At 46.5% G+C, this 24,843-nt stretch overlaps 1 protein-coding gene and 1 long non-coding RNA gene across 2 annotated transcripts in view; both read left to right on the top strand.

Annotated features, from left to right (window-relative positions):
* ZCCHC24 (zinc finger CCHC-type containing 24) overlaps positions 1-24,843 on the top strand; it is a 176,967-nt gene that overhangs the window by 61,987 nt on the left and 90,137 nt on the right. The gene's annotated exons all lie outside the window — the stretch shown is intronic.
* Positions 923-10,667, top strand: LOC142830369 (uncharacterized). Its single transcript, XR_012905557.1, has 2 exons — positions 923-4,267; positions 5,730-10,667. It is a non-coding gene; the product is annotated as an uncharacterized LOC142830369 (long non-coding RNA).

The raw sequence follows: 24,843 nt of genomic DNA, 5'->3' as shown, positions 1-24,843 counted from the left end.
ACAGTAACCAAAAAAAAGATGATTTCATTATGATTTCCTGCCTTGAATGGCAGATTTTGACGTTTTGTTACTCTGCCTCCTCTGCTTTTTATATTTAATATTCCGGAGTACCCTCTTAGTCCACTAAAAAGAAATAAGCATCTTAAGGCAATATTGTTTCTATAGCACACATTTTCACAAACTTTGATTTTGTGTGTGTGTGTGTGTGTGTGTGTGTGTGTGTGTGTGTGTGTGTGTGTGTGTTTTAACTGTTAGGATTAGGATAGTCACTGTTAAAGGAAACAAACTTTAACATCCTTATGACATCAGAATTTCAACTCCAACTGCACTATCTTACAGCCTAGGTCTGTTTATACTTCCAGTGACAGGCCCAAGCAGTTAAAATCTAATTTAGGAAAATAGACAACACACAAGGAAAGCGGGAGGTGGGAGAGGAAAGAGTAAGGGAGGGGGTGGGGAGAAAGCATATTAACTAAACTTCCTTAAAAAGGAAATCAAAAGCTAAGAGTAAGAGAGGAGTTTCCTGTCAGCTGTGGGGAGTTGCTTTAAAGGGGATGTAGCCTTACTTACAGTTTTCTGATCTAAGAGTCAGAGAACTTCCCTTTGGTCTAGTTCGCCAGCTGGAATTGAACTGCACACACATTCGACCTATCTGTCCCGGAAGGTACTTAAGTGCAAAAGCTCAGAATCTCAGTGGCAGTGAAAGCACGATTGCTTGATATTGCCAAAAAAAACCCATGGTTGGTGTGTGCACTAAGTAGCCTGGGTAGAATGAGTTGATGTTCTTGGTCCAGTTCCCAGTGCGCCAGTGTCCACATCCCAGATGCCACTGTCATGACTGGCACAAACTGCTACCTTTATCGGCAGCCTCTGGAACTGGGGCACGGAGACCCTCGCACTTCTGAGGATTGGCCAGGTAAGCCAGGTGAGGGGAAGTTTGCATTACCATAGCCTGTGCTGTACCTGTTGTGTGGATCAAGAGAGAGCTAAGCATGACATCGGCATGTTGCATGCTCTAATTGGCCATGCTGCTGGGAGGATGAAGGACTGCTCCTTATCCCATCTTTCTGGGGGGTATATCAGAAATCGCAGGTGCATTAGAAATGAGATCACAGCATAGTAGCAGCAGTACTGGGAAGGGGGACTCCTACGTGCGCTGGATATTTTGGGATAGCGGTGGGTGTCCAAAAGAATGGGCATCACGGGAAAGAAAATCCACTTGGCTCCTGGCGTGTGTCTAGACTACATGGCTCCGTCAACGGAGCCATGTAAATTAGTTTATTCGGCATAGTCAAAGAAGCGGAGATTTAAATAATCCCCACTTCATTAAAATAAACATGGCCGCCGTGCCGTGCCGACGATCAGCTGATCCGACACAGTCTAGACGCGGATCTGTCGGCTGGGGAAGCCTTTGCCGACTGACCCTGTAAACTCGTTTCACGAGGCATAAGAGATCGGTCGGCAAAGGCTTCCCTAGACTGCTGCGCTGTGTGTATTTAAATCCCCGCTTCTTTGACTGTGCCGAATAAACTAATTTACGGAGCCATGTAGTCAAGACATACCTCTGGTGACGGATCCCCTGAAACAATCTGTCAGAACATCCCCTCTCCCCCATATTTAGGGCATCCAGCCCAGGGACAAGAGAGCTGAGACAAGAGAGCTTATGAAAACTATCAACTGTGTTCCCTTTAGTCCAGCAAAGGCAAAGGCAAATGTTATTTGTTACTGGCTTAGAGAAATGCCCGCTTTTTAGCAGGGTCTACAGAAAAACACGGAGGTAACTCTGAGTGCCACCCTGGCCGACTGAAGACGGTGAAGGATCCCACATCATTTGTAGCATGTTGCGAGGAAATGCCTCGTTATGTAGAAAGGCACCCTGGGAAATCTAGTAAGATGATTATTTAGTTGTATTACGGTAGCGCTTAGCATCCCAAACCAAGATCTAGGACTCATTGTACTAAACACCATCAATATACATCGTAACAATAGTCTTGGCCTCAGAGAGCTTATAATTTAAATAAACTAGACAAAGGATGGGAGAGGGGGTTGGTCCCTATTTTACATAACAGGAGCTAAGGCCCACAAATTAAATTTTGGCCCAGGATTCCATAGGACATACGCAACAAAGCCAAGAAATTGAATGCACATCTCAGCGGTCCCTTGGCCTTTGACTAGCTACTTGAATCTAGGTGGAACGTTACAAACTTGGGTCTGTCTGGTCTGCCCCTCTGTTGAAGAGACGTGAAGGCCACACTATAGGTTTTCTTCCAGATGCCATTAGCCCTCAACTTCTCTTTGAATTCCACTTGTCTACCAAAGCGTCAATAGTTGGATTCTACTGCAAGAGTTCTAGGACACATGCACCTGCAGAAGACAATTTCATTTAGTAGTCAGTGAAGATAGTTCCAGTTGTGGCCTATTCAGCTATTGTTTCTTGTAGTGTCACATATTTTCCCATAGTAATACAACAGAGACATTGTGCGTGGGCCTCTCTGACTTAACGGCAGTGTTTATGCTAAGGAATTTCAGTCACAAAAAGCATCCTTTTATTTTACAAGGAGGCGGTAATGTGCCCCTAGAATCCAGCCACATCGTGTGAAACAGAGCAGGGTTTGTTCTGACCAGTGGACTTTGCACGGGAATCTTTCTAGTGCTGTTAGGAATATATTCCTTGACTCTCCCAGTTTGCCCTCAAGTGGCGTAGTGCCCCACACAGTTCCCATGGGGAGTGCGTGGTTTTCAAAACTGTAGCCAGCTCCACCTTGGTAAATACTAGTGCCCAGGGAACTTTGGTCTGCCATGTTGCTACTGGCTCGAAGTCCTAGCTAATATATACTGGAAACAGCATGGGCTGTGGGGGTAGTTTCATTAACATAAAGACTGACGGGACTGAGTTTCTGCAGTTCACTCAAGACGGTCATCGCTGTGTGCTGCTTTGAGGACTGCGCAGGGGGAGAGGCCTTTTTGGGAATCACAGCAGTTCATTGTAGCTGCCTTCTAAAAGAAGCAGAACGTGGGTTTCAGTAACTGACCGCAAAGTTAGAAACAAATGCCTGTTCTCAGCCCCTGAAGAACAGAGGAAAGTGACATATATTGCAGTCAGCAAGTTTTCTTTTTCTTTCCCTTTTTTTTGCAGTGCCACTAGAAATTTGCAGTTTGACACATTTTATGGCATTTTATGTGAGGTCATTTCATGGTGGTTCTGTTTATGGTCCACCAGAGATGAAACTTGAGAGCAACAAGCTTGAGTTGTTGAAACATGAGCTCAGAGGTAAGAGGATAGAGCCAGACCTGGCTCTGGGTTCACAGTTAGACACCTCCCCATGTCTGGGTCATCTGTTTTGAGAAAAAGAATGGTTTTAAGTTAAGGTGCCAGACTGGAATTCAGGCAATATTGGTTCAATTCATGTCTCTGCCACCAAGTTCCTGTGTGACCTTGGGCAAGTCACGTCATATCTTTGTCTCAATTTTCGATCTATAAAATTAGGGTAATTATAAGACCTTTTCCCTCACTCCTTCTCTATTTAGACTGTAAGTTCTTCGCAGGAAGGAGTTTCTCTTATGAGTCAAATGTGCAGCCCTTGGCACAAAGGGAACCCATCCTTGGAATTCTGTGTACTATTCTAATATAAATCAAGATAACTTTGTGACAAAGGGAGAAAATAACATTGTCTTCACTCCCCGATTTTCATGCATTTGAGGGTGATAAGAAGAGGCTAGCACACTGCACAGATTTGCAAAAAGCTGGCTGTTTACAGGAGAGATGGTGAACCTGAGAAAAGTTCAGCTAAAGTTCAAAACTTCCACATAGAACCTCTCTCAACCTTTTGGGGTTGCCAAGCAGAGCTGGAAGGCAAACAGGAACAGACTCTTCCACGAGATTTTCCTACATGGTCAGCCCAGAAATTTTGCAAGGGCAGCTTTTTCTCATGGTATTTTGGCACCTCTACTTCTGGTCCCGGCTGGAACCCAGAGGAACAGAGCCATGAGAAACTAAATCTCATGGAGGTAGCAAATTAACCAAACTTTTTTTGACTTTCAGCTACAGGCAGCAAAGTTCACACTAGTTCTCAAGTTTTATCTATACCCAGGCCTCCTTTGAAGGCTCAACTCTTGAAATACATGCTCCCCCACCCCCTTACAACTGGAATTATGGTACCTCCTTGGAGGCTTGAACCTGCCCCACGGAAATCAACCGGTGTTTCACTATTAACATCAAGGAGAGCAAGATCAGGCTTTAGAAGCGTAAGGCAAAATGTTATGAGAGGTTTTGAAAAATCATGGCAGACGGGAGATTCCAGAAGACTGGAAAAGGGCAAATATTGTGCCCATCTATAAAAAGGGGAATAAGAACAACCCAGGAAACTACAGACCGGTCAGTTTAACGTCTGTCCCAGGGAAGATAATGGAGCAGGTAATTAAGGAAATCATATGCAAACACTTGGAAGGTAATAAAGTGATAGGGAATAGCCAGCATGGGTTTGTGAAGAACAAGTCATGCCAAACTAATCTGATAGCTTTCTTTGATAGGATAACGAGCCTTGTGGATAAGGGAGAAGCGGTGGATGTCATATACCTAGACTTTAGTAAGGCATTTGATACGGTCTCGCATGATATTCTTATTGATAAACTAGGCAAATATAACTTAGATAGGGCCACGATAAGGTGGGTGCATAATTGGTTGGATAACCTAGTCAGAGAGTTGTTGTTAACGGTGCTAAATCCTGCTGGAAAGGGATAACAAGTGGAGTTCCTCAAGGGTCTGTTTTGGGACCCGTACTGTTCAATATCTTCATCAATGATGTAGATATTGGGATAGAGAGTACGCTTATTAAGTTTGCAGATGATACCAAACTGGGTGGGGTTGCAACTTCTTTGGAGGATAGGGACATAATTCAAAATGACCGTAGCAAGTTAGAGAAATGGTCAGAGGTAAACAGGATGAGGTTTAATAAAGAGAAATGCAAAGTGCTCCACTTAGGAAGGAACAATCAGTTCCATACATACAAGATGGGAAGTGACTGTCTAGGAAGGAGCATGGCGGAAAGGGATCTAGGGGTCATAGTGGACCACAAGTTGAATATGAGTCAACAGTGTGATGCTGTTGCAAAAAAAGCAAATATGATTCTAGGTTGTCTCAACAGGTGTGTTGTAAGCAAAACTCGTGAAGTCATTCTGCTGCTCTACTCTGCACTAGTTAGGCCTCAGCTAGAGTACTGTGTCCAGTTCTGGGCGCCACATTTCAAGAAAGATGTGGAGAAATTGGAAAGGGTACAGAGAAGAGCGACAAGAATGATTAAAGGTTTAGAGAACATGACCTATGAAGCCAGGCTTCATGAACTGGGCTTGTTTAGTTTGGAAAAAAGAAAATTAAGGGGGGACATGATAGCGGTTTTCAAATATCTAAAAGGGTGTCACAAGGAGGAAGGAGAAAATTTGTTCCTCTTGGTTTCTGAGGACAGGACAAGGAGTAATGGGCTTAAAGTGCAGCAGGGGAGGTTTAGATTGGACATTAGGAAAAAATTCCTAACTGTCAGGGTGGTCAAATATTGGAATAAATTGCCAAGGGAGGTGGTGGAATCTCCCTCTCTGGAGATATTTAAGAACAGGTTAGATAGACATCTGTCAGGGATGGTGTAGGTGGAGCTTGGTCCCGCCTTGAGGCGGGGGGCTGGACTCGATGACCTCTTGAGGTCCCTTCCAGTCCTATTATTCTATGATTCTATGAGGTGGCTGCCTTTCGGGAACTGAGTAGTGCTGGTAGTTCATCTAGCACTAAAGCCCTCTTGCCAGTGTAGTGCCAGGGAAGAAAGAGCTGCCAGGAATACTGCTTGGAAACCAGTCGTGTGCTTCCTAGCTAGTGCACATTGCTAGACCACAACCTGGGCTTGATGTACCCATTGTTGTCATTGGGGGTGTTGCCATTGACTTAAATGATCGTAGGATTGGACTCCAAGCATACTGGCCAGCAGTCTTGCAAAATGTGGAGACGACGACTTTTTTCCCCACTCGTATTCCATCTGGCACGTAAGCTCGTTAGGGCGGGAACTGCCCCTTATATGAGGTTTGTACAGTGGAGCCCTGATTGCATGGGAGAGCCCCCAAGGCACTGCAGTAATACAAATTGTAAACAATGGCAGTAATTTCATTTCTGGTTGCTCTGCCTGCTCCCTTCAGAAGGTAGGTAGGATTGCTGCTCTGTTTCTGCACAGGGGAGCGGATGCAGGAAATAATAATCCCCGTCACCCAGCACACCCACTTAACAAAGGGCAGGATCTGGCCCAGGTTAGCAAGGCCAAGAAGGATAAATTTAGATCACCCAGTGTAACCCTGCTCCCGTCAGTCTTTTCGTAGGAGTGCGAATGGCACCGTTCCCATGAGCATTTTCTCTAGCCTGTCCATGATTATCTGTTGTGTGGCCCTGAAAACAATGCTGTTCATGCCAGCCTGCCTGCCTTACAGCTCTCTCTCACCTTGGCTAGCCGCAAACGCTCCTTTCTGTGCAATAAAGCTTCTAAAAACAAACGTGGCGGCGGGTGGGGTTTTATGTGGCGCTGCCTGTGAGTTGGTCCCTTCCTCCCACCCCCACAGCTATTCTGTCTGTTTCGCAGTGACGCTCAGAGGTTTCGCCTCCCCTAGGGTGTCTCTAGGCAGCACCCTAAACTCGAAACAAGAGATGCACGTTGCGTTATGCAAATTGCGTATTTTATTTCGAATCTATTTCGAAATGTTGACGTTTGGCGCGTCTACACAGCATCCAGTTTCGAAGTAACAGGCTGTTTCGAGCCATCCCTTATCCCGCGTGCAATGAGATTTAGCAGGATGGAGAAACCGCGCACCCGTTGTTTTGAAAAATATTTCAAAATAATGGGCGGTTTGTGTAGACACAGGGTAGCTATTTCGGGATACCTCTGGTATGCTGAAATAGCCGTGGGGTGTAGATACACTCCTAGTTAGACTCACCCATAGGAACGTAGGTGCACATTTCTGCACTCACCTCACAGACTCTGGGAGTGTACTCTACAGACAGGTGAGGGTCAGGTACCAGGCTGCTGCAGTTTTAATGACAGCTGTTTCCCAGACGATAAAATTAGGCTGCTGCCTTTGTATCTCTTCATTACAACAAGATGCAAAAACCAGGCCCTGTGCTCAGCTGTGGTAGCCACACTTTTTAAAAAATTGTAGCAAAAAGCCAACAATGCGGACTCCCACCTGCAAACCCTTTCACAGCCTTATCTAGATTTGAGCTCCCAGGCTGCATTGCAGGGACCAGACCACAGAGCAACATGCTGAAGTTTACACTGGGCTGCGGTTTCTTTGTGTTCAAATGAAAGAACAGTTTGTTCCATTCAAGAATTCTGTGCCTTACGGGGAAGACAACAACATGGTGCCAGACACCTATTGCACAGTTTTACATGATTGCTAGTGTGCTAACGAGGAGGTAAGGACAGGAGTAAGTGGTGATGCTATTTTAGCCTTGTAGAGTGGTATTTATACGACATTTCCTCTCCTGGGCCCTCAAAAGGAATCACACCAATTTTTTGCTATTGTTTTATTCATCATAAGCTTAGAAGGACCAAATTTGCACCAATACTAATTTCACTGTACTTACAACCCAACGGAAAAAGATTTCCATTGATGATAATTGAAATGGACAGTTAGGCAAAGTAAGAAAAATGCTTCTTGAGAACTTATTTGTGTTTGATTTAAGGATATATATTTAGCTTATTTTGACAGGTAATGTCACCAAATAATGTTTTAATGGAGCTTTAGCTTTTTGAATCTCAACACCTACTGTCATTAGTTCTTTCACATTTCTTTTGTAGTGAGCATCCTTTAAAATTACTTTGCCATAAAACCCCCTAATACTACAATCTCTCTGACCTCAAAGAAAGGGCTAAAGTTCTGGTTTAGTCTGGTAATGGGAGCGTGCTCCAGTTCAGCAGAGATTTCTGGTGACTTTCAGATTCAGTCGACAGTGTTTTTGCCCATTCCATTTAACCCTCGCTGGCACGAGAGATTGCTCTGCTGCCATAACAGAGGACCATGTCAGAGACCAGGGTTCAGGAGAGAGGCTGGGAGCTGGAAGCACTGAGGTTCTTTCACTTTTCCAGATTGGGAGGGAGCTGCAGCTTGTGCTGTTTCCTTGCATCATTAGAAGATGGTGGTGGAAGCATGTCTTGCAACAAGACGAGCCACAGGAATGAAGGTAGCCATCTGGAGCTGGGTAGGGTTGAGTCACTGAATCAAGTAAAACAGGAATGTCTCTGCAAAACCTTGGTCTGAACCAAATCCCAGCTGACCTGTTCTGGAGGATTGAAAAAGTTTAGCTTTTTCTCATCATCTCCTGTACCTCTGCTGTGCCAGCAGGAACAAGGAGCAGACCTGATGAGTACAGGAAAAGTTGTTCTGGTGTAAACATCCTATCAGAAGGTATGAGGCATTAACCATCTGAAGAGCGTTCCCTCGCTCCCTTTTACTTTTGCAGATTGCAGGGATTGGGGTAGGAATCTGAACCCAACCTCTGAACCTCCCGCCCCCCCCCCCCCCAAATCACAATGGGATTAGTTGAAAGAAACAGTTGAGTCCAGACTAAAATAGTGGCGGGAAGTCTCATTCCTAACCCCCGCCTGAGCTAGGCCAAATTCTTTCAGTCACTGTCCTAGGGGAGCCAGTACAGGATGGCTTGGAAGAGAGTTTATACTCAAAGACTAGTGCTTCTTGGCAGGATGCAGTGAAAAAAGGTAAGCTATTGCTTTTTTGATGTAACTGGAGCTGTGATCGGGAAGCACTCCCTGTCCCTGGAATCTGGATTAGCGCTGATTGTGTAACATTGGAAAGAACAGAGTGAATTTTATAAATTTATGGTCTGTGTGATGAAACTTGGTAGTTCACCCACTTGCACTGTCTTTTGCCTTAGGCCAAGTCTACACTATAAACTTAAATGGGTATAACTACGTTGCTCAGGGCTGTGGAAAAACTACCTCCCGGAGCATCACAGTTATATTGACTTCACTCCCCAGAAAAGACAGTCCTGTGTCAATGGGGGAAGAAGGTGGCTTGTTCTGTCAACATAGCTACCATCTCTCACAGAGATGGCTTAACAAAGATGAGACAAGCACTGGTGCAGCTGCACCACTGCAGCGTTTTAATTGTAGATCTGCCCCTTAATCTGGCACAGTTTTATCTAGAACAGGGAGCGGACAGACTTGTGGGGCCCCTGGGGCAGGTGCAGGGGGGTTGCTCCATGCTCCCGGTAGGAGTGGGGCCTCAGGTGGAATGGGGCGGGGCTTCAGGTGGAAGGGGGCGGGGCCAGAACAGCAGCCCTCAGTGCTGTCCAGAGTGTGCTGCCTGAGCTCTGGAGCGTGCCACACGGCACTCTAGCGGTGATTTAATAGGGCCGAGGATTCCTTCAGCAGCAGCGGCCAGGGACCCCAGGCCTCTCTGAATCATGAGGCCATGGGGCATTTGTCTCCTTTGCCCTCCCCTGGCCAGCAGGCCTGATCTAGAAACAAAGGTGTTAAAACTGCTATGAGTGTGTCTGTGCACAACTGTGATATCATGTCATAGGCCAGAGCAATACCTCAACATGGCCTGTATCCACCCTACTGCATCACTGAGATCTCCACTGGGATCATCAGTAAAGTGGACAAGTTCTCCATGATACGCTGAAATGTTTTGTTTCCCTTTGAGTCTACAGCTGGCTTTGGCATGTTTGTGGGCTTGCAGAGTTAGCAGGGAGCGGATCAAGGACTCTGGATCAAGTGTGTATTTATAAAAGGCTGTGTTCATGGGTCGCTGTGCAAACAGCTATGGCCTCAGTGAGTGAAGACAGAGAGAGTGCATGCTCGTTAGCACTTTGGAAGGGAGATGTTTTTGCTTTACACTTCTTTCCATTCTGAGTGGAAGTTACTTGCTGATAAATTTTAGTTACCTAGGTCTGCTCAGATTCTCTCTGAGGCTTTGTTTTAATGCTAATTTTTTGGCTGCTGTTTAGGAGTCCCAGCGTCTGCAGTTCAAATTCTCTGCAGCCATAACTCCCCTCAGTTCAGCGGAGTTACCCCAGCAGTGAATGGTCGGCTCAGTTTATACTGTTGTCTTTCCTTATTTAAGTGCTGCTGCCTCATGCTTGGCAGTGTACATCAAGGGTTCTCGGCCTTTCTGTTTTGTTTTTTTTCTGAGCTCTCCCCGCCTCATCTCCCCCATGCTAAAAATTGTCCATGGCCCCGCTGTGCCACAACCACAGTTCTCTGCATATCAAAGCCAGGCCTGATGGTCAGAGCAGGAAGCAGGTGGTTACCCTGGGCACTATGTCACAAGGGGGAACCGCAAAGCTAAGATGCTCAGTGCCCTTAGGCTGCAGTCTTGCATGGTCCTGCCATGAGAGCAGGACCTCTCAGGGTCCCTGCCAGTTCTATGATTCTATGGTGGGACTTTTGCTTTCTGCCCTGGGCCTAAGTGAGTCTGACAGCCACTCTTGGTGGCACCCTGAAACATGCTCACGGCCCCCCAGGGGACTCCAGACCACTGGCTGAGAACCACTGACGTATATGACCAGAATCTAAGGCAGTATCTGTCCAGAAAAACTTACATTAGAAAAGAGAAACATAACAAGACACTCGAGGAAACTGATAAATCTTTCTAACCAATCAAATGCCCTTTCCTGGGGTGTTAATGAGCTTATAGTCCATTTTGTGTCATTTTACTACATCCTCTTGCAAGGTGTAATGCTCATCATTGTGGCTGTAAGCAGCAAACCATAGAAACAGTTCCTCCAGGGTAAATTAAATACCAGTCAGTGTTGCGTGGCTGTTTTTCTCATTAGTTTGTACACACGAACATGTCATTCCCACTAGAGAATTACACAATGGCTTAGAAATGCTCCATTTTGGGAGGATGGTCCACTTTGAAGTGTTCAAGCTGTGCTTTGAGCTCTCAGCTAGTAAAACTTATTCTTGGGTTTGTCACCATTGCAGTGAATCATAGATTCCTCAAAATTATAAATGGAACATGTGTATTGGGTCTTCTAGTCCATACTACAGCCAGTAGTAAATTTTCCCCCAAAATATATTCTTTAATAATGTTCAGTTTAAAATGAATTGTCGACAAGGTTTCGGCAACTGCATTTTCAATCAGCTCCACAGATGAATTAATTTCTCTTTCATGCTTTTGGCTGTCTGCTGCTAAAAGGGAACAGCTTTTGTAAACCAGAGCACAGAGCAATTGCAACATTCTGGCAGGGAGAGGTGGAAACATTTCTTTCGTTACCTCTATCTGACTGTGAAGGCCTTTCATCCTACAACACTTGCACGCCCATAAAAATAAAAGCAAAGGCAGGTCCAAACCATTGGGCACTCATGCAATTCAGCATATCAGATCATGCAAATCCATGTGACCTCCAAGAGAGAGAAATATTTATATTTATACCAGCAAACTTTTTTCAAAGAGCAATAGAAAAGTTTAATTGGTTTTGTTTTTGGCGGCATAGTGAACTTGGAACGCAATGCCATTGTGTTAGTTCAGAAGAATCTGAACATGTAATTTCCTAGAACTAAAGGTGAAACTGACAAGTTTCCATTTCATAGAATCATAGAATAGTAGGATGGGGAGGGACCTTGAGAGGTCATCGAGTCCAGGCCCCTGCCCTCATGGCAGGAACAAATACTTTGTAGACCATCCCTGATAGACATTTATCTAACCTACTCTTAAAAATCTCCAGAGATGGAGATTCCACAACTTCCCTAGGCAATTTATTCCAGTGTTTAACCACCCTGACAGTTAGGAACTTTTTCCTAATGTCCAACCTAAACCTTCCTTGATGCAGTTTAAGCCCATTGCTTCTTGTTCTGTCCTCAGAGGCCAGGAAGAACAATTTGTCTCCCTCCTCCTTGTGACACCCTTTTAGATACCCGAAAACCGCTATCATGTCCCCTCTCAATCTTTTCTTTTCCAAACTAAACAAGCCCAGTTCTTTCAGTCTTCCTTCATAGGTCATGTTCTCTAGACCTTTAATCATTCTTGTTGCTCTTCTCTGGACCTTCTCCAATTTCTCCATCTTTCTTGAAATGAGGTGCCCAGAACTGGACACAATCTTCCAGCTGAGGCCTAATCAGTGCAGAGTAGAGCGGAAGAATGACTTTTCATGTCTTGCTCACAACACACTTGTTAATGCATCCTGTTCAAGGCCCCATTTCAACAAGGTACTTGAGCGTGTATTTTGGACTTCTCATTTGCTTAATAAACTTAAAAAACAGTGAATAGTCACCCACTTCTTAATTTGCGTAATGTTTGGCATTGGCTGAAGTTGTCCCAAAGCTGAAAGAAAAGTGAAGAAATAGTGTAAACAATGAGAAGGTATAAGAAACCCTTTTCAAACCTTAGTGTTCTTAGTAGCATAGATAAGGAAGAGTGTATTTCCTCATACAAAACATGAATCTTCATTATCCTGTGTCCTTGTTGTAGTTGTTAATACCGGTGTCAAGTGAGTTTTCCCCTCTCCAACGCTGAATTTTGTAGCTTGGAAGTTAAAGCATGTTCTCTAGTTCTCTTATCAGATTAAGTGGATAAGAAATGCTGTGATTTTTGACAGCTCTTCATCTCTCTGCCCTCTTGATGGTATGGGGGAAGCAAGGGGAAATAAAGTATCTACAAAGAATTTCACTTCACTTGCCTAAACTACTGCTTTGGCTGTAACTTACCTTTTCAGCCGATGGTGCGGGGAATATCTGACCAATCTGATAGGGAAGGGTGCAAAGAAGGAAGAGGAGAAAAAGCTATCACAGTCAGAAATGGAAAAGGCATATTCAGTGATTTTGCCATCCTCTTTCTGATGCCAAAATATTCCATATTTACTCTTAAATCCCTTGTCTGGTATAGTTTCAGGTATCATAAGCAATGGTGATTCTGCCACTTTCTTCAGTTGATTATTACTCTAATAGATCTCAGTGTTATGATGAAATTGAGCAAAAGGAAATTTAAGTTGAACATCTGGGGGGAGGGGGGGAGGGAGAGGTGAAATACTATTACTCAAAACCCTAGGACTGCCTTAAACAACTTCTCATCCCTGTTTAGCTAATCAATACATACCCAGATTGGAATTTTCTGAAGCATTCAAAGTGAGCTAGTGTCATTCAGCCTCCCTCCTTCAGGCTCTCTTAAAGGCCCAGTCATAGTGCTTTTAATTTTTCCTCCGTGGTCAGTTTTCCAGCTTTTTTTAATCATGTTGTTGCCTGCATCTAGCTTCCCGCTAGTATGTTGGACAAAGAGGTTTGAACCCATAGACATCTCTGGTAGCAACAAATCTCATCATAGCCAAATTCCCATCATAGATAAGGTCAACACTGGTGGAGAAAATCAATATAAGATTCATAATTCCAGCTACAACAATTCTGTCGCTGGAGTCAAAGAACCTTACATCAATTTTTCTGGGGTGGCCCCACAGTGGAAGGTTGACGAGAGAAACACTCCCATCAACTTCCCTTACTCCTCTCAAAAAGAAGTGCTATGGTCGATGGGGCTGCCATCAGTGTCCGATTTAGCAGGTCTTTACTAGACCCACTAAATCGAACCCTGGAGGATCAATCGCCACGGTTTCGATCTCCACGGCGTTGAGGGCAAGCCCTCAACTATTGCTCTCTAAGATGCTTTTTTAAAACCATCTGCCCCGGTAAAGTTACATGGCATACCACTGTTTTGATGATGCTTTGGGACTTGATTGCTTTTGTAGATGCAAGCTGCAAAGTTCCTAATTCAGTATTTATTTATATTTCGTTCCTCTGATGTCCTTTCCCAGAAAGCTTTGTTCCTCAAATAATTAAACCGACTTTATAGTGTTTGTTAAATCTCTGGCACAGAACAAGCAGAGATGGTCTATACTCTAAAATTTTATAGACGGTTGCAAGGTTTCCCCACCTATGGTGACCAGAGAACACATTTTTCCCCTGGGAGAATTGGTGGAGAGTGGAGTAGTTGGGTACATAAGACAAATCCCCTAATATCGGGATGGCCCCCCCCCAAAATTAAGACACCTGATCATCCTGTTCCCATCCCAATGTGGGGGGCAGGGACCTAGGTCCAGAGAAGACTGGAGAAGGGTGAGCACAAAGAAGTGATGGGGGGGGGGCTAACTTAAAACACAGCTGCATGTGCTAGGCTCTGAAATCACCAGTGCTGTAGAAAATCATCAAAAAAAATGATTGACGCTCTTGGTGTGAAATCTCTTGTCCACATGTGTTGCTAAGAGCATATTCAGCACTGAAATACTTTTATGAAGGCCAGCAGTCTTGCCGGGTCCCGAGCAATGTGGGGAGCAGCCCTGTGCTCCCAGAAGGGTTGGGGACCGCTTCAGGCAAAAGGGGGGGCAGGGCAGCCTCAGTGCCATGCTGCTCCCCCCACCCACCCACTCCTTAGTCTCCTGGAGCTCTGGCGGTGATTTAAAGGGCCCGTGGCTGTGGCCTATGCCATAGTAGCAGCAGTCGGGAGCCCCTTTTGAACTGCCATGGCAGTTGCTCCTTCCGTTGGTGGAGTCATGATCCAGTCAGATTATGCAGCTCCATGTAAAGACTTTTGTGTATATTTCAGGGCAGTCCGTGGGTCAGGAAGCCATGTTTACTCATGGAGGTGCTGGCGTCTGTTCCTTATTAGGGCCCCTGCATCGAAAGGCATATTTTCTCAGCACAGTCAGCACAAATGTTCCTTAACTGTTACTTACAAAGCTGCCGTGACTTCCTCAGGCCAGATCTTTGTTTCCTCGGCACAGTGCTTTGATTGTGCAAATGTTCTTGCGTCAGCGCTTTGGCCCACACTGGAATTCGTTTCTTTTCCTTTATGGCCTTTCTCTGTTGTTCTTGAACGGCCTGTTTGTCCCTTCATTGACTTGTCAAGGGTCCATTTCTATGGCTGGAGAGAACATGGCTCTCCTCTCCTGTTCTGCCAACAGGCGAAAACATGGCTCAGCCTAGCCTTGGAGCTTGCATGATCTAGACCGGTCATTGCTTTCCTGTCATCTTGGTGGAAATGGCCAGAGGCAGGACCGTGGGCAGCCTGTTTCTCAGTGTTACAGAACTGCAGGACTGCCTGCAGTTCAAAACAATTGCTTGCACATGTGGAGCCCTGGATGGGCCTTACAGCTGAACACGCCATCCTCCAGGTCGCTTCGTGATCATGCCATTGTGAGACGAGTCGTCACCAGTGAGTCCAGCGTATTGCATAGAGGTGGGTGGCATGGTCTGTGTTTCTTTCAGAGTTTCTCATAATACAGTTACATTGTAGCATAGCCCCCAAATTCTGATATTTAACGCATGACCTCTGATCATAAAGTAGATTTGGATTTGCTGCCCAAATTTTTTTTGCAGCCACTTGTGGTCTACGCATCTGAATACAGCACCTGAGTCTTCCCAGCTCATAATGGCAAAAATATCACCAGTAACAAAGATTCTTCAAGACCAATTCTTCCATGAATTACCCATCCGCAACTCCATCGTTTGCAGTGTCATTGCAGCGAACTAATGAGCCAGACTGGGTTCTGCGCTAGTGTCAGTTCTGTTGCTGGTTTATCACCAGGGGTACCGTCCATTCACTCTCCTCAAAGGTGTGTTGGGTCTGCATTATAAAGAGGAGCAAAAAGAGAGGTAAAATCCTACTGCTGTCTCTCAGTTAATCTGGCATGCCTCTGTTAGGGTCATACAACCTATTAGACTTATAGAACACTAGCACTGGAAGGGACTTCAAGAGGTCGTCAAGTCCAATCCCCTGCCCGCACTGCAGAACCAAGCACCATCTAGTCATCCCTGATGTTTATCTAACCTGCTCTTAAATATCTCCAGTGATGGGGATTCCACAACCTCCCTCGGCAATTTATTCCAGTGTTTAACCACCCTGACAGTTACTAAGTTTTTTCTAATGTCCAACCTAAACATCCCTTGCTGCAATTTAAGTCCATTGCTTCTTGTCCATTCTTAGAGGCCAAGGAGAACAATTTTTTTCCCTCTTCCTTTTAATACCCTTTTAGATACTTGAAAGCTGCTATAATGTCCTGTCTTCTCTTTTCTAAACTAAACAAACCCAATGTTTTCAATCTTCCTTCATAGGTCATGTTTTCTAGATCTTTAACCATTTTTGTTGCTCTTCTCTGGACCCTCTCCAGTTTCTCCACATCTTTCTTAAAATGTGGTGCCCAGAACTGGACACAATACTCCAACTAAGGCCTAATCAGTGCAGAGTAAAGTGGAAGAATGACTTCTCATGTCTTCTTCGCAATACAGTTAAGGTGCTATCCAAAGCATATGGAAAGTCAGTAGACTCCCACTGGCTTTAATGGGCTTTGGATCAGGTTCCTGAAGGACAAATCTGCAGAGTCAGGTGCTGTTTTCACATAATAGAATCATCTTAACTATGGCAGCTAATATCCAAACAGTCCATTTCATCTAAATACCATAAATTAAATTTTATAAATAAATGAGTTCTACTAACTAAGTTTAATCTGTAGCATTTTGGCCACCATACAAAGGAAAATCGTATTTAAATTGTATAAATGTTCCGAGTACAGGTCAAGATCAAATCCTAGAACTTACTGACTCTGTATGGAAAATGACCCTTCCACCAACAGATGGTATGATCTTTGAGTCACAGTAATGCAGGAAGACTTTGCAGCTCAATGATCATAAATGATGTAATACAGTTTCCAACATCAGTGACCAGACTGGCTGCAGGTGCCAAACCAATGTAGGGCTATGTTGATCTTGTCAAATGCAGAGGCAGTAAGAATCTTGAAGTGGGTTTGAAATATTTTTCTTCTCTTTGAATGAGGTCACCGTGATTTCATCACAATTCTGACACTTTTTTTGGAGGGTTGGGGGGCGAGTCCAATCAAATTGGTTAGCTTGAAGCACAAATACTGGAAATAAAAGCAGGATCCATGATTAGTAAGTCACCATTGAAGATGTCTCTTTCCACTTTTGGTTTGGTTTTTCATTATATAAAAATTGTTTTGTATTTTTGCTGAAGGAGCAACAATTAGCATTTCCTGAAATGCTTGTAGAGACTTAGAGGGTATGTCTACATTACATGGCTCCGTCGACGGAGCCATGTAGATGAGCTTTGTAGACATAGCAAAATCGCCACTTCATTTACATCAAAATGGCTGCTGCGCTGTGCCGATCAGCTGTTTGTCAGTTCAGCGCGGTAGTCTGGACACTCGGCGGTCGACATCAAAAGCCTTTGTCGACCGCCCCGTTATGCCTCGCGGGATAAGGTTTACCGGGGTGGTCGACACCAAAAGCCCTTGTTGGCCACCTCATTATGCCTCGTGGGATGAGGTTTACCTGGGCGGTCGACAAAGGCTTTTCATGTTGACCGCTGAGCGTCCAGACTACCGTGCTGAGCCAACAAATAGCTGATAGACACAGCGCGGCAGCCATTTTGATGTAAATGAAGCGGCAGTTATTTAAATTGCCGCTTCATTTTGCTATGTCTACAAAACTCATCTACATGGCTCCGGCGACAGAGCCATGTAGTGTAGACATACCCATAGCGGGAAATCCTCTTGCCAATATAATTAAAAACTAAGAAGAAAGATACTGACTAACTCTTCTAGAATATGTCAGCTTGCCTGACCTTGAATCAGTAGCCAAGCTAAATGTTTTTAGTTCAGAACACAATCTGAAAGCCAACATTATGGCATATCCCATAAAATGGACCTTTAACCACATGCTATTATGGAGTCTTAGTCTAGGTTAGTGTTTGGCACATCTACATGGGAGACTTGAGCTCATGTGGGACTTAAGTAGGTGGGAGCAAATGCCTCATGCTGTTTATTGACCAAGAATCAGCACATCAACTCGCTGAGTGTTACAGAATACTTGGCTCTTAACTGACCTGATCATGAGAAGTCACTTCCACAGCCGCTGCCAACTAGCAACAATTTCTCACCCCACATAAGCTCCGTGATGACACCTTTCCTTCACTTCTGGTGGACCTTTCTGCTAACAGAACGACCGTACTTATGGTTGTAAAACAGAGGTTTCTTTCTGTACAGGCAGTTCCCGGGTTACGTACAAGATAGGGACTGTAGGTTTGTTCTTAAGTTGAATTTGTATGTAAGTCGGAACTGGCGTCCAGATTCAGCCACTGTTCTAACTGACCAGCGGCTGACTACAGGAAGCCCGAGGCAGAGCTGCTCTGCCTCGGGCTTCCTGGAATCAGTCGCTGGTCAGTTTCAACAGCGGCTGAATCTGGACGCCGGGGACAGAGCAGCTGGGGCGCTGCCGTTGGTCCCCGCAGCACTGCACCTCGGGGACCAACCCGGCAGCACCCCAGCTGCTCTACCCCAGGTGTTCCTAAGTCAGCCGCTGCTGAAATTGATCAGCGGCTGATTCCAGGAAGCTCGGGGCAGAGCTGCTCTGCCTCGGGCTACCTGTAGTCAGCCACTGGTCAGTTTCAGCAGCGGCTGACTTGGGGACGCCTGGGGCAGAGCAGCTGGGGTGCTGCCGGGTTGGTCCAGTAGCGCCCAGGAGCGGCTAGTGCGTCCCCCCCCAGCAGACCAGGTTTTTCTCGCTGCGGAGGACCCGCCGCTCGCATCCTCCGTGGCGAGAAAAGCCACTCCATGTCTCCCTGGTCTGCTGGGGGTGGAGGGGGGTCGCAGCAAGTGCGCCCCCCCCCCCCCCAGCAGACCAGGCTTTTCTCACCGCGGAGGACGCGGGCGGTCCCGCTGCCCTTATCCTCTGCGGCGAGAAAAGCCCGGTCTGCTGGGGGAGGGGGCGCACTAGCTGCACCTCCCCCCCCCCAGCAGACCAGGCAGACGTGGGCGGCGGGACCGCTTAGATGCGCCGGTCCCGCCCCCCACGTCCTCCACGGCTTTGCTCCGCGTCTCCCTGGTCTGCTGGGGGCCCCCCCAGCTGACTAGGGAGATGCGGAGCGGCTTTTCTCGCCGCGGGGGATACGGGCGGCAGGACCGCCTGCGTCCTCCACTGCGAGAAAAGCCTGGTCTGCTGGGGGGGGGGGCGCACTAGCTGCGCCCCCTCCCACCCCAGAAGACCAGGGAGACGCGGAGCAGCTTTTCTCGCTGCGGAGGACGTGGGCGGTGGGACCGTGGCGCGTCTGGGCGGTCACACCGCCCCCGTCCTCTGCGGCGAGAAAAGCCCCGTTCGTATCTAGGGATCCGACATAAGTCGGATCCACGTAACTCGGGGACTGCCTGTATCCCTATCATTGTTTGTAGCTTGGCCTACTCTGATTCCCTAGTAGAAACTTCCACCTCCATGATTTGGGAGAGGGATTGGAGTGGAACCTGAGGATGGAGAGAAATGGGAACACACAGGTGGTCCGGATATATTTTCCATAATTGTGAAAAATTTGGAAATCTTCAACCTGTATATAAAAGAATTCAAGCTACAGTAAAAATTGTGGCTTGTGGTATTCAGCTTCTACTTCCTTAAATTCAGCCCTGCCGTCACTGTACACTTAGTCCAAGATGAAGTTCTAGATTATACACAAACATGGGAAACCACCCACTGTTTGAAGAATACTGAGGCTTTACTGAACCTGTGTGCCTGTAACTAACTAGTGATGTGGTCCTAAGACATGACATACAGTAGGCCCATGGGAGACAAACCTAGAGGATGATAGGAGGATCCAGGTACACCAGAATTTGTTCCTCCCTGCAATTGCAGAAATTGGATACCATTTGGTACAGCCACTTATACAAGTTAGGGAAAGCAAATGTAAATTGTGCTGTCTCTGTAGTGCATCTCCCCTACAACAGTTTAGTCTGGCACGGAATGGAACTGGGATAGCCCTAGACCAATGTTCCCTCTAATCTTTTCCTTCCACGTGCAGAATACATTTTAAAAATGTGCACCGAGGCGTGTGCAGCACCACTAGAAACAAAAACCTAGCTGTGGGCACTCTGCTAATTAACTAGGCAGCATTTGAACCTCTCCTGAGTGGCCTCAGAAGTGCCCCACTTATAGGGAATACTGCCCCCAACCCGCATTTACTCCAGGCAGTAAGTGCAGCGTACCCATGGACTTAATAGCTGAGTTAAAAAGTGCAAGTGCAGTTTGCAAATCAAGGTTTTTGACCTGCTACTTAAGGGTATGTCTACACTACCCTCCTAGTTCGAACTAGGAGGGTAATGTAGGCATATCGCACTTGCAAATGAAGCCCGGGATTTGAATTTCCCGGGCTTCATTTGCATAAGCGGGGAGCCGCCATTTTTAAATCCCCACTGGTTCGAACCCCGTGCAGCGCGGCTACACAGGGCTCGAACTAGGTAGTACCGGTACGAGGTGGAACGAGGTGTATCAGTAGTTCGGAATAGGAACCTAGTTCGAACTAGCGGGGTAGTGTAGATATACCCTAAGAGCTTAAAAACTCATCCAAGTAAAGGCGCAAAGTTGATTTCCTGTGTGGAACTCTGAGAGGAGTAGCCTGGAGTCAGAGAACTGAACAAAATTTCCTATCGACTTAGTATTTCAGTCATTTTGGACAGAGCTCAAGTTGTGGATAAAGATGTGGTTGTAAAAGGGACGTTAGCATTTTTGATTTCTTGGTTGTTGACTTTGCAGATCTGTATTGCAGAAGGGAGCCAAAGAAAGATCTTCAGTTTTCAGATGTGAGTGGAAATGTAGATACTGGAATGTAATGTGACATGAAAGTAACCTCTGCACTGATTTCATATACACATGGCTTTTTGAGTCTCATGATACTGACTAGAATTTTTACGCTGGTTAATTGTAAATAATGGAACTTGGAAAAAAGTAAGAACAGTGCAAGCTGATTTAGCAGGCAGTGTGGTCAAGAATATGGCACAGGACGACTTCAGCAGCTAGACTTCTGCACTGTTAAACTTGTTTAGAATCCTGCTGTGTCTTTAATCATTTTATACATTTTTCTTAAGATTTTTGGAGGCCTGAGGTTCTTTCTGATCCCTTTCAAAAAAACGTTGTGTTCACTGGAAAAATCAATGCTTTCTGTTAGGAAGTAACCAGAGCGGATTCATAAACCACCAGTCCAATCCCCATTTGCACAGCATACACTGGCAGGGAACTTCAGGCTTGATGTTTGGGGCTATGATGAGGGAGAAGAAGCTGCAGATAAGTGTACATACACGTAAGCCTAAATTAGAGTAGCAGACAGCTTGTGCAGGCCCCTAGGCAAGGTGGAGGGTGCCTGGCTCTGCACACCCTGAAGGGGCGGGGCCTTGGGCACAAGGGGCGGGGCCAGGGATGCTAGCTTTCTGTGCCTCTTGGAGCATAGTGTGCCCCTCAGAGCTGCACTGAGCATGCGGCGATTTGAAAGGCCCACGACTCTCAGAGTCTCCAGGTCCGGGGGCAACTCCCCTCGTTAGTGGGCTTGGGCTAAATTTCCAAAAGGAAGACCCTGCTTTTGCGTGCTCACCCTGAGACACCCAAGTCCCGGTCCTCAGTAACGCTGAGCTCCCGGTGGAAGTAGAAATAGCCAATGCTATGTTTCCAGTGGGGCTCCCAAAAAACCCACTCGCCACTTTTGAAAATGAATGCCTCGGGGCCTTTTATGTTTCATAAAGGTGGTTTTGCGTAAAGACATTGCCTGATGGGTATCGGGAGAGCTCGTTGGAACACAAAGGGCACAAACCCCATATGAAGTGAATGCTTCAGCAGATGCCTGCAAAGTGAACCTGGTGAACTTCGCACTGCTCTCCTTCTTCGCAGCCTCTGACTTGGCCCATCTCTGGCTAAAATGACAGCTTGTCAGCCTCGGCGACACAGCGGAGAATGGACGTCTTCATGCAGTGCAGCCTCATTCTTAGACACCCGGTTGCAATGCCGTGAACGGCACTGATGAGAGCCAGTGCGCCGCATCACTGCTTCGAGTAGAGCGTCAATTCTTAGAAATGGCTGGTGGTTAAAATCAGCTCCTGCAAAGCTGCCAATTCCCATGCAATTCTCTCCATGCTTACTGTGTCTCCGAAGTGCAGGTGTGTCAGACCCAGGAGCGGCACCGTCTGTCCCGGTGCAGAGGAGGCGAATTGCTAGCTGTCCCTTTTCTCGTTGCCCAAGCTCGATGCAATCATCTCTGCACATGCTTGCAACTTCTCTCACATCTGACTGAAACATCCAGATGTCAGCAAAACCCACAGACCAAGCAGGGCTCAGAGCTGCACTCTGAGGATGGCTCCAACCCTCCAGGGAGCTTTCATTTCCCCAAACACAAATCTCTGGCTGGCGGGAGTCCAAAGGAGGGGGCTGGGTCAGGAACATACGCAGCATGCAGGAGGCTATGCAGGCCTGGGGAAATGGCAGTGTCCTAGCAATCTGTCTCTGTCGTGACCGTGAGGGCTACTCCCTAGGAAGGTGAAGGTGACTTTGAGATCGGGGCTGATCAAGCTCTTTTCTCCTCTCTCTTTTTTCCAAGCAGTGACTTCCTTTTCATAACATTCCAGCTTCCAAAAGAAACAACCCAAATATCCAGACTCTTCAAAAGTAATTTCATTATTATATTGCCAGAGGTCTGGAAAAAGACCTAGTATGCAGGGTCTATAACCCAAGGGGAAAGTGGGCAAGGAGTTCGTTTTAATTAACGGCATTAACTGGGTGATGTCAAACATCTGTAAATTAAGGAGAATGCTTTGGGGAATCAGGGCCTAAACTTTAGACACTGCTGAATAGGGACCTTCCCTCTAAGGGCCTGAAAACCCTACGTGGGAATGAATGAATGAATGAATCCTCACGTCTTACGTGAAGCCAGAGACGTATTGCTCCTGTTTTACAGAAGTATTAACTAAGGCATAGAGGTGAAGTCTCTTGCTTTAGGTCAGACAGGACATGCATTCCAGAGAGGGAATCAGAAACCAGCGCTCTCAGTCCCTTGCCTTAACCACACGTCCATTCTTTCCTTTCCCAGGGCTTTCCCCTCCCCTCATTATAAAGCTTTATGTAAAATAACAAATGCTTCTGTTCTTTGTAAATTGTTGCGCTTGTCTAACATCAGCCTACTGGCAAACCGACTAGCAGCATGAGGCAGGCAGGATAGGGACATGAACTTCCACAAGGACACAACGGAGACCCTGTTGTTGTTAGACTAGCTGTTCCTGGCGTTCAACTTTTCTTAAATGCCAAAAACCATTGATAGCAGAACGCCAAATGCTTCAGTAAAGCAAAGAGCGTCCAGTGTCTTGTTATACCACAGAGTCGTAGGCGGGCCTATAAAATATCTGCTCGGAAACTGCTGCATGCCAGAGTTGAGAGGGTGAGGGGGGCAAGCTTGCTCATGGGAACCTGCCTCCCGAAAGTATGTCTAGTGCACAGAGTAGGTCCCCATCCCTTACTAACGTCACACGCATAGACACTGGTGTGCAAGAGCTTTTGCCCTACACTTTGGGCTTATCCCGTGGCATTTCTGTAAAGGATTCGGTGCCTCGAATTGGCAGGTGGCCTCGTCATGTTTCTTAGGGCTTCACAGAGTTAAGCTTACAAAGCACTTCCTTGCCAGTCCTCTCCCCAGTTTGGAACGAGGACAGATTTCTCTTTCTGTTTTGTTCTCAAGCTCAGGAGCCCACCTGCTCCTGCAGCTCACATCCCCTGAAACCAGACCCCATCCGGCAGCTGCATAAATCATTAAAAACAGGCCTGCTCTGGGGTGTCAGGCTGCTGGCAAAACAGGGGAAAGGATACACCCTTCTCCCTTGTACTCCCCCATTTTCCCAAAGTAAACAACTGCAGTCCCCATGCTGAACTCAGCGCTGTGACGCTGCGTGATACTGGACTGCAGCGGTTTTACACATGGGAGTAGCTAGCGTTTTTGTCTTTCCCTTCCAAGTCTCCAGTAACAGAATTCTCCACCCAGGTTACGTGTCCGCACTGGGAGAAAGCATCGTGTTAACTAACATGATGTTCAGCACTGGAGAGATGGCCCAACTGCATGTTGAAATGCGTTTGCCGCAAGCATTTTTAAACGTGACTCACTGCCCTTGTCAACCCTACCACGTTTACTATCATAGCTAAACTGGGTTAGCTTGCACAACTTAAAGTCTGGCTTGGATTGCTTTTTCCCCTTTACGAACAACAAGCTCTTCACAGCATCCCAAGTGCAGGAAGAAGCACCAATCAGTCCAGGTGCAATGCTCAGATCTGGGAATCACTTTTGGTTATGAACAAGGAGTTTTGGGGCCAGCCTATTTCTAAACCAAATGTGTTACAGGTCGAAACTCTCTTAACCAGGATTCTCTGGTCCTGTACGGTACGGATGTTGCAGGATCAGGGAGTTCTGGTGGAAGGCCAGCGGCAAGGATCCCTTTGAAGCTGGCAGAGCAGGAGGCTGCTTGCAGCAAGTTGGCGGTGTGGCTGCTCAGTGCATGGCTTCTCAGCAGGACTAGGAGCCACAGTAGCTCGGCGGGTCTTGGAGTCATGGCAGCGATGGCTGCCCAGTGGGGTCAACAGGGCATGGAGGCCAGAAGGAGGTAGGGAGCCATCTAGGAGGCCAGTGGCCAGGCCATGGGAATTAGTGGCAGGGGTCCAAAATGACCTCTCCTGGTCCGGCAAAATCCCTCATCTAGGACTGGTCAAGTCCCGATGGTGCTAGACCAGAGAGGTCCAACCTGTAGTAGGGTCTGATGTATTTTTAGAAAGCTGAACCATCCTAGGTTGTCAAGGGCTCCATCACACCTGAGGAAATTATTCCTTCTGTGAAGCAACGATGGCACAACATAAAAAGAAAAGAACGGATGGTCCAGAGCTCCGTGCTGGAGCTGTGCATGTCTACCCTGCATATACTTGACAATCCCAGTCATGATTAGAGGAATTCTTCAACTCTCACCCACACAGTAAATCCTGGGACAAAGCCAGCAGGAAACAGCACTCTACAATA

This window comes from Pelodiscus sinensis, chromosome 8 (genome assembly GCF_049634645.1).
Source record: "Pelodiscus sinensis isolate JC-2024 chromosome 8, ASM4963464v1, whole genome shotgun sequence".
Classification (NCBI taxonomy): domain Eukaryota; kingdom Metazoa; phylum Chordata; order Testudines; family Trionychidae; genus Pelodiscus; species Pelodiscus sinensis.
Note: the sequence above shows the minus strand (reverse complement) of the source record. Positions and strands in the feature narration are given on the sequence as shown.